The sequence below is a fragment of the Myotis yumanensis genome, unplaced genomic scaffold (genome assembly GCF_028538775.1).
Source record: "Myotis yumanensis isolate MYYU_CA2020_CCGP unplaced genomic scaffold, mMyoYum1.0.hap1 SCAF_4, whole genome shotgun sequence".
Lineage (NCBI taxonomy): Eukaryota > Metazoa > Chordata > Mammalia > Chiroptera > Vespertilionidae > Myotis > Myotis yumanensis.
Window position 1 is genome coordinate 12,985,832 of NW_027223755.1, and position 9,459 is coordinate 12,995,290.

The following is a 9,459-nucleotide window of genomic DNA, read 5'->3' on the forward strand; positions in this document are numbered from 1 at the left end:
TTTAGACCTCAGGGCTATTTTGGAACCCCCAAATAAATGTGACCCCAGCAGCTTTGGTTTTGATATCCAAAAGGTTAATCATCTTTAAGTTAAATATGATATATTATTCAGCAGAAAGAATGTACCTTTCCTTTTTAACTTCTAAATTCTGTACTTAATGTTTTAAAAGTGTAGGGAAAAAATGTGATAATGTAAAAATGTGGGGAAATAGTGGTTATAGAATTAAAAATTACTCGTGACATAAACATTCTTATGGTATCAGAGTGTGATATTTGAATAAACCTAAGTGTGTTTAAATTAGAAAATGAAACAATGAGATTTACCAGTATTTTATAAAAATATATTTTTACTAGAGGCCCGGTGCATGAAATTCATGCAGAGGTGGGGGATGTTCCTCAGCCCAGCCTGCACCCTCTCCAATCTGGGACCCCTCGGGTGATGTCCGACTGCCGGTTTAGGCCCGATCCCTAAACTGGAAGTCAGACATCCCTCTCACAATCCGGGACTGCTGGCTCCCAACCGCTACCCTGCCTGCCTGCCTGCCTGATTGCCCCTAACTGCTTCTGCCTGCCAGCCTGATCACCCTCTAACCATTCCCCTGCCAGCCTGATCGACACCTAACTGCTCCCCTGCCCAACTGCCCACCCCTGCCAGCCTGGTCACCCCCAACTGCCCTCCCCTGCCGGCCTGGTTGCCCCCAACTGCCCTCCTCTGCCGGCCATCTTTGACCACATGGGGGAGGCCATCTTGTATGAGGGTGTGATGGTCAATTTGCATATTGCCTCTTTATTATATAGGATTGATTTCAGAAAGGAAGGGAGAGGGAGAGAGAGATAGAAACAGCAATGATGAAAGAGAAATATTGATTGGCTGCCTCCTGCATGCCCCCTTCTCTGCCCTTGACTGGAATTGAACCTGGGACCCTTCAGTCCGCAGGCCAACACTCTATCCACTGAACCAAACCAGCTCGGGAAATATACCAGTATTTTTAATGTTACTTATTTTGATTAAATTAAACGTGCAGTTTCTTCTTCTGACAAACGTTTACTTTCAAAGATAACATTTTAAAAATGTTTTAAGTTACCAATGAATACTTTATCATTCATTAAAATAATTTCTTTGTAGGCCACCTCTTCTGAGGCTACACATTGATAGATCGGCATCCTTCAGCCATGTTTCCAAGTATTTACATACATAAGTCATAGCAAAAATATAGTTTTGTTTTTATGAGTAGTCTTTTACCTCGATGGTACAATGGAAATGTTGTTCTTTAGTTTCTTTTCTTTAGTCGAATGACTCTGGAAAGCTTTTTAAGGAATTTAAAAATTAATTTTATTTTATTTTTTAACAGCTAAAATAGTAATTCTCAAAACACAAAAGAAATCAACCAAACAGTATAAAAAGGTCTCAGGGAGAAAGTGACTTACCCTCCCCCGGGGCAGCCCCGGAGACCAATTACTTGTGTATCCTTCTGGAAATATGTTCTCAATGTTTCCTTCCCTCCACGTGTTATACAGATGAGATCCCCCTGCATGTACAGTTTCTTTCACCCGTGTTGGGGAGGGCATGTTAGTCCCATGAATCTTGTTGATTGCTGTGTAGTATTCCGTAGGAGAGGTGCATCACAGTGCATTTAACCATTTCTCCATGTTGGACTATACAGTATTTTTGGTTTTTACCTCTTACAAGTGAGGAAGAGCCTTGAACTGACCTATTTGTATACTCAAGTGAATCTTTTCCTAAGTCAGGGGTGTAAAAGTGGGACCTGCCAGGTGGAAGGGAAGGCAGTGTAATTTCAATAGCCACTAAAAACTATACGATAAAATACAACACAGTACAGCACAACACAACACAATATAATACAACACAATAAAATACACGACTCAAGCTCAAATCTACTTTAGTACTTCACCTAGGAATGGACAAAGGAGTCATTTCTCACCTGCAGCAACACTTGCAGACTTTTCTAATTTTTGCCAATCCGATAGTTAAACAATTGTATTTTCCTTTAATTTTCATTTCCCCAATTATTGGCAAGGTTGAGCATCTTTTCATGTGTCTTTGGACCACTTTTATTTCCTGTTATAAAATTTTCTTATTTGTATCTGTTTCTCAATTCTTTTTTATTTTATTTTCTGATGTAATTTTTACTGATTTGTAGAAGTTTGCTACAAATTTTGGATCATAGTTCTTTGACACATATTGTGTTTATTTTCTCCCATTCTATCACTTAATCTTTTAGGTATCTCATATAAAAGTTTTAAATTATGATTTAGTCAAACTTGTTAAACTAATTTACAAAAAAATTGCATTTTGTGTTTCAAGATAGTTTTTTTCTACCCCAAATTTAACATTTTTCTTCTATATTTTCTCCTGATCTATAGAAACTATTTTTTGTTTCTTTTTAGCTCCAAAAAAATTACGATCACACACAGTTTGTCATTTATGTGTATTTGATGGGACTAAAAACAAAGAGCTCCTATGTATTTGGAAAGTTCTACTCTGCATTTAGGAAATCTAAAGTCTGATGTATTAAAAAATCATAATCCCACTTATCAAAAATTATAATGATTAAGGGAGGCCCTCAATAAGAGGTCAAATTTTAAATGAAACCTTGTTCTAGGTCAATATTGTTATTGGAAATATTTGCATTAGTTGTTTGTGAAAGAACCAATGATGTGTGTATGTGATGGGTAGAAATACAGGTAAATAGGAAGGTAACATACAAAAGGTAGACCTATTCAAAAAGTCTGAGAACTGGGACATGAGAAGTGAGTGGGGGAGGGGGCAGGTGGTCTGTCTGCTTCATTTTCCTGACTAATACTGCACAACCTTGAAACTCAAAGTTCCTTCCCATGGAACCTAGGGGTGCGGTAGGGGAGGCCTAAAGTGTGTCCCGGGGGGCACTCCGTCTGAGGGCCTCCAGAGCAGCGTCTGTGCTCCTCAGCCAAGAAGGTCACCTTGACGAGGACTTCTGCGTGTGGCCCTTGCCCCTCACTGAGGCCCTTCATGTGGTCGCTGGCTCCAGCAGGTCACCCCTGCTGTCTCCTTTGATGGTGACTGGGCTGGCTTCCAGCAGTGGGGACATTAAAAGTGGCCTGGAAACCTCCAGCCTGCTGACAAGACAAACTGTGATGTACAAATTGTTCAGGTAAGTTGTCAGCTGCCTGCAGCATCCCATCCCGGGTCACACTGTCCCTGCAGCAAAGTCACCAGATCACAGGCCTCACAGAGCACTGCTCTTCCCTTAACTTTCCCTAAACACTATACAATATAATACAACACAGTACAGCACAACACAACACAATAAAATACATGACTCAAGCTCAAATCTACTTTAGTACTTCAAAAACGTTATTTAAAAACAAGAAAATCGAGAAGTCAGTTCGCTGTAAGGATATGATTTCAAATTTTCACGAACTCTCAATGAATAAAAAAGCTTTATTAGTGCAAGAGCCTAATTGGGAAGCTGGATCGGGCCGCTCTCTGGGCCACCAGAGACAGGAGGGATCAGGGACCTGGACTGTGGTGGGGAGGTTGTCCCCCGGCTGTGAAAAAGGTTGCAAGATGTCCTCACTCCTGGGCAAAGGAGTCCCATGAATGGGAGCCCCACGTCACCCCATTGCCCCTTCACCCCCTGTCCCTGAGCTGCCCCTGGGAAGGGACCAGCTTTTACCTGCTAACTGTCCTGAGTGGTCACTGAAAGGTGGAACCTTGACCTCCTTCTTGGCCAAACCCCATTGGGATGGGGCTCCTGCCTCGTCTCCCTCCCTTGGTTGAAGTGCGTGATACTCTTTGAGGGGTGAAAGGTCATAGGTTGCAGGTGGGGAAAGCAACCCCTCCTTCTTTCCCTCCTATGACTAGGCAGGTGCTGGGCCCACCGTCCCACCATCCCCAGCACTAGTCTGTGTTTCTCTAACTCTATACACTCATTTTAGTCCCAGACTCAGGCCCTTGAAATATTGCAGCAATTCTCGTGGTCTCCCTGTGGCAACAGATGGACCCCTGCAGGCATAGAAACCTCTGGTTCTCAAAGCACCAGGGTTTCCGGTGGATGAGCAGCTGGAAAATGTCCGAAATACAGCTGTGTTAGTTCCCTGTGCTTGCTGGAACAAATCACCTCAAACATGGATGGCTCCAAACAACAGAAACAAACGTATTCTGGCATCCACGCGTGGGCAGAACCACTCTCCTCTGAAGTCTCTAGGGAGGATCCTTGCCCCTTCCAGCTCCCGGTGGTTGCCAGCATTCCTTGGCACCTTGGCTCGTGGCAGCCTCTGCTGTCACCGCATGGCCGTTTTCCCTGAGTATGTGTGTGCCTGTGTTCACATTTCCCCCTCTTTATAAGGATACCAGTCATTGGATGGGCGCTCACCCAAATCCATGTATGAAGATCCTATTTCCAAATGAGGACACATTCACAGTCCTGGGTTAGGACTTCAACATATCTTTTTGGGGGGCACAACCCAACCTGCAACACCACCCCAGCAAACTGAGTCAGAGACACTGGGAGCCTGGGAGTGCATGCCTCCCCAAACACTGCACCCCACCAGGCCCTCTTCCCCACACCCACTCTCCAGTGCTCTCCCACCTCACTGGCCCCTATGGTTACCTGCCCCTCCTCTGCCCGACCCCTAAGGCTGGAAGCCAGTTTTAGCCTCTTCTCTGCACCCCTGCCTAGGCCATCGCAACAGCCCGTGGTTTAAAATGCCAGCTGCAGGCTGTTGAATCAGTTGAGGTATTCAGCTGTGACCTTGCCCAGGAGCTCTAGGCCAGGTGCCTACAGCCCCACTGGTTCAAATCCAGCCCCTGCCTGTTTCTATAAATGTGTACATTGGAGCTCCCTGCTTGCCATGTTGTCTATGGTGGGGTTGTTTTTTTGTTTGTTTGTTTTGTGTTTTTTCTTTGTTAATTCTCACCCGAGGATATTTTTTCATTGATTTTTAGGCAGAGGGAAACAACGTGAGAGAAACACATCGATTGGTTGCCTCCTGCATAAGCCCTGACCAGGGCCTGGGCCAGGGAGGAGCCTGCAACCAAGGTAGGTGCTCTTGATCAGAATTGAACCCGGGACCCTTTGGTCCACAGGCCGATGCTCTATCCACTGAGCCAAACTGGCTAGGGCCCTAGCCGGTGGTTTTTATTCTCCAAGGACACAGTTGAGTCATTGTGACAGAGGGTTCTTGCCCTAGGGTTATGGGAATGGCAGAACACACAACTTCCCACACTGGACAATGGAGATGTCTAGAGGTCATTCCTGGAGACGAGTAGGAACTGGAGGAGGCCCAGTCACACCTGGGCTGCCATCAACCTCCTCAGTTCATCTGCCCAGGAGTCAGGAAACTGACCCCCCACCAGCTGCTTCCCACTGGCCGAGGGGGGTAGTGGTGGCTGTCCTGCTGCCGGTGCCTCTCGGGACATCGCTGATTAGGCCAAGTTGATAAGGGTGTAGGTGTTTGACTAGGAGGACATTAACTGACAATGCACACCAGCTACATCAGCTCGGTAGAAACAGCAACATGGAAGACACTCTGCTTCATTCGACTCAGCCTGGCTCTTCCCCCAGAAAAGCATACGGGGAAGAAGATGCTTGGTTGGCTTAATTACACCAAAGACAATACACACATTCTAAGCTGTGTGGGGAAAGGGCTTGGAGACAGACAGGCGGGGTCCAGGCCTGGCTTTGCTACGTGTTTTCTTTGTGGTCCTGGCAGTGTTACTCATTTCCTTGAAGAATAAATCTCTGGTGCCGGTGCTGGACAGAGAGATGCTGGGGGTCACTCTCAGCACTGACTCCGTGCTCACGGCCTTGATTGACAGTCCTCAGGGGTTCTCCACCCTTCTCTGCCTCCATGCCCTGCAGGTGGTCAGGATGTCCCTCAAGAAACACAGTGATCCTCATGGGAGATCCATCAGCACAACACAGCCTGCAGCGGGCATGAGGACTGACCTGTGTTTCAAAGGCCTTCTGAGCTATACCATCCTCCAGGGAGAACCGGGCAGAGCTGGTCACCCCAGGCCCTGAGTGAGCCCCAGTCTGGTGAGCTGCCTTCCCCCCCCTCCCCCCCCAGGGTCTTCCAGCAGGTGGAGAGGTGTCCCTGCCCCTTGCCCCAGGCAGCACAGCCATCCTGGTTGAGTGGACTCTACCATCTGTGCTGGGCTTAGCTGCTGTGTTCTCCTCTGTAAGTTAAATAACCCATTACGTTGAAAAAATTAGCATTAAGGCAGGAAAAAAAACTTTAGCTCTGAAAATCAAACAATAAATATATGAGGGATTTCATTAGTTATTTTAACTGGCAAGGTGGGTTTAGTGCCATCTGAGGGCTATTACACATCTATGACATGACATTACACGTCATGTGAGGGGGTTTTCTTATGATGCTTTATGGAAATCTGACTTCTGGTTACTCCAAATACTGTTTCTTGGGTTTTGTTCCTGTAGGATTTTTTTTGGAGGGAATATTGTTGTTTGTGTTCAGAGAGCCTTTCCACTCCTAAGTCTGCCTTCTCAGGCCCAGGTGGCACGAGCCTGAGAGGTGGCACCGGTCAGGATGTGGGTTCTCACACTGTCCCGTTAGGGGAGGACAGACCTCACCCACATGCTCTGGTCCCAGGGTGCCTCTTCGGCTCTGGTATGATAGGTACAGCATGTGATAGTCGTTCATTTTGGTGAGCGGAATTAAGATGCGTCTTCTTAACTGAAAGTGGGGCTCACTGATACCGAACCACTTCTATAGTCCCACAGGGCTCCCCTAGTTAGCGATGGCACCCAGAAATAGTGCTTTTCAGAAGTGACTGAACCTGAAAGTCTTCAGCCCACTGGTGTACCGGGGCAGAGGCATCCTTGGCACCGAAGGTAGAGAATTTGATGATAAAGCACGTGATTTTTGCAAACACTTGTTCCGTCCGTCTCATTTCTGAAATGTGTTTTTTCTGCCCCGTGTGATGTCATCTAGTTGTACGCGTTGTAGCTAAAAGCCGCATGGAACATCTTCGGTGTCTGAGGGATGGGAAGGATGCCAGTATCCCATGCCTACAGTCTAGGTAGGGGGGTGACGGCGGGGGTGACAGGGAAGTGCCAGGGGTGTAAGAAATGGCCTGGGCGCCAAGAGTTCACAGCCAGCCTTTATTCCTCCTGTGGTGGAAACGAGGGTCTGGGGAGGGGGGCTGTGGAGGGGTGTTGGGGAGGGGGGCTGTGGAGGGGGGCTGTGGAGGGTGCTGTGGAGGGGGCTGGGGAGGGTGCTGTGGAGGGGGCTGGGGAGGGGGCTGGGGAGGGGGCTGTGGAGGGGGCTGGGGAGGGGGCTGGGGAGGGGTGCTGGGGAGGGGGCTGTGGAGGGTGCTGGGGAGGGGGCTGTGGAGGGTGCTGTGGAGGGGTCCTGGGGAGGGGGCTGGGGAGGGGCCAGGGGAGGGGGCTGTGGAGGGGGCTGTGGAGGGGTCCTGGGGAGGGGGCTGTGGAGGGTGCTGGGGAGAGGTGCTGGGGAGGGGTCCTGGGGAGGGTGCTGGGGAGGGGGCTGTGGAGGGGGCTGGGGAGGGTGCTGGGGAGGGGTCCTGGGGAGGGTGCTGGGGAGGGGGCTGTGGAGGGGGCTGGGGAGGGGGCTGTGGAGGGTGCTGTGGAGGGGGTCCTGGGGAGGGGGCTGGGGAGGGGCCAGGGGAGGGGGCTGTGGAGGGGGCTGTGGAGGGGTCCTGGGGAGGGGGCTGTGGAGGGGTGTTGGGGAGGGTGCTGGGGAGGGGGGCTGTGGAGGGGGCTGGGGAGGGGGCTGTGGAGGGGGCTGTGGAGGGGGCCATGGAGGGGGCTGTGGAGGGGGCTGTGGAGGGGGCTGGGGAGGGGGCTGTGGAGGGGTGTTGGGGAGGGTGCTGGGGAGGGGGGCTGTGGAGGGGGCTGGGGAGGGGGCTGTGGAGGGGGCTGTGGAGGGGGCCATGGAGGGGGCTGTGGAGGGGGCTGTGGAGGGGGCTGGGGAGGGGGCTGTGGAGGGGGCCATGGAGGGGGCCGTGGAGGGGGCTGTGGAGGGGGCTGTGGAGGGGTGCTGGGGAGGGGGCTGGGGAGGGGGCTGTGGAGGGGGCTGTGGAGGGGTGCTGGGGAGGGGGCTGGGGAGGGGGCTGGGGAGGGGGGCTGTGGAGGGGGCTGGGGAGGGGGCTGTGGAGGGGGCCATGGAGGGGGCCGGGGAGGGGGCTGTGGAGGGGTGCTGGGGAGGGGGCTGGGGAGGGGGCTGTGGAGGGGGCTGTGGAGGGGGCTGTGGAGGGGGCTGGGGAGGGGGCTGGGGAGGGGGCTGTGGAGGGGGCTGGGGAGGGGGCTGTGGAGGGGGCCATGGAGGGGGCTGGGGAGGGGGCTGTGGAGGGGGCCATGGAGGGGGCCGGGGAGGGGGGGCTGTGGAGGGGGCTGGGGAGGGGGCTGTGGAGGGGTGCTGGGGAGGGGGCTGGGGAGGGGGCTGTGGAGGGGGCTGGGGAGGGGGCTGTGGAGGGGGGGCTGGGGAGGGGGCTGTGGAGGGGGCTGGGGAGGGGGCTGTGGAGGGGGCTGGGGAGGGGGCTGTGGAGGGGGGCTGGGGAGGGGGCTGGGGAGGGGGCTGTGGAGGGGGCTGTGGAGGGGGCTGTGGAGGGGTGCTGGGGAGGGGGCTGGGGAGGGGGCTGTGGAGGGGGCTGTGGAGGGGTGCTGGGGAGGGGGCTGGGGAGGGGGCTGGGGAGGGGGCTGTGGAGGGGGCTGGGAGGGGGGCTGTGGAGGGGGCCATGGAGGGGGCCGGGGAGGGGGCTGTGGAGGGGTGCTGGGGAGGGGGCTGGGGAGGGGGCTGTGGAGGGGGCTGGGGAGGGGCATTGTGGAGGGGGCTGTGGAGGGGTGCTGGGGAGGGGGCTGGGGAGGGGGCTGTGGAGGGGGCTGTGGAGGGGTGCTGGGGAGGGGGCTGTGGAGGGGTGCTGGGGAGGGGGCTGTGGAGGGGTGCTGGGGAGGGGGCTGGGGAGGGGGCTGTGGAGGGGGCTGTGGAGGGGGCTGTGGAGGGGGCTGGGGAGGGGGCTGGGGAGGGGGCTGTGGAGGGGGCTGGGGAGGGGGGCTGTGGAGGGGGGCCATGGAGGGGGCTGGGGAGGGGGCTGTGGAGGGGGCCATGGAGGGGGCCGGGGAGGGGGCTGTGGAGGGGGCTGGGGAGGGGGCTGTGGAGGGGTGCTGGGGAGGGGGCTGGGGAGGTGGGCTGTGGAGGGGGCTGGGGAGGGGGCTGTGGAGGGGGGCTGGGGAGGGGGCTGTGGAGGGGGCTGGGGAGGGGGCTGTGGAGGGGGCTGGGGAGGGTGCTGGGGAGGGGGCTGGGGAGGGGGCTGTGGAGGGGGCTGTGGAGGGTGCTGGGGAGGGGGCTGGGGAGGGGGCTGGGGAGGGGGCTGTGGAGGGGGCCATGGAGGGGGCTGTGGAGGGGGCTGTGGAGGGGGCCGTGGAGGGGGCTGGGGAGGGGGCTGTGGAGGGGGCCATGGAGGGGTGCTGGGGAG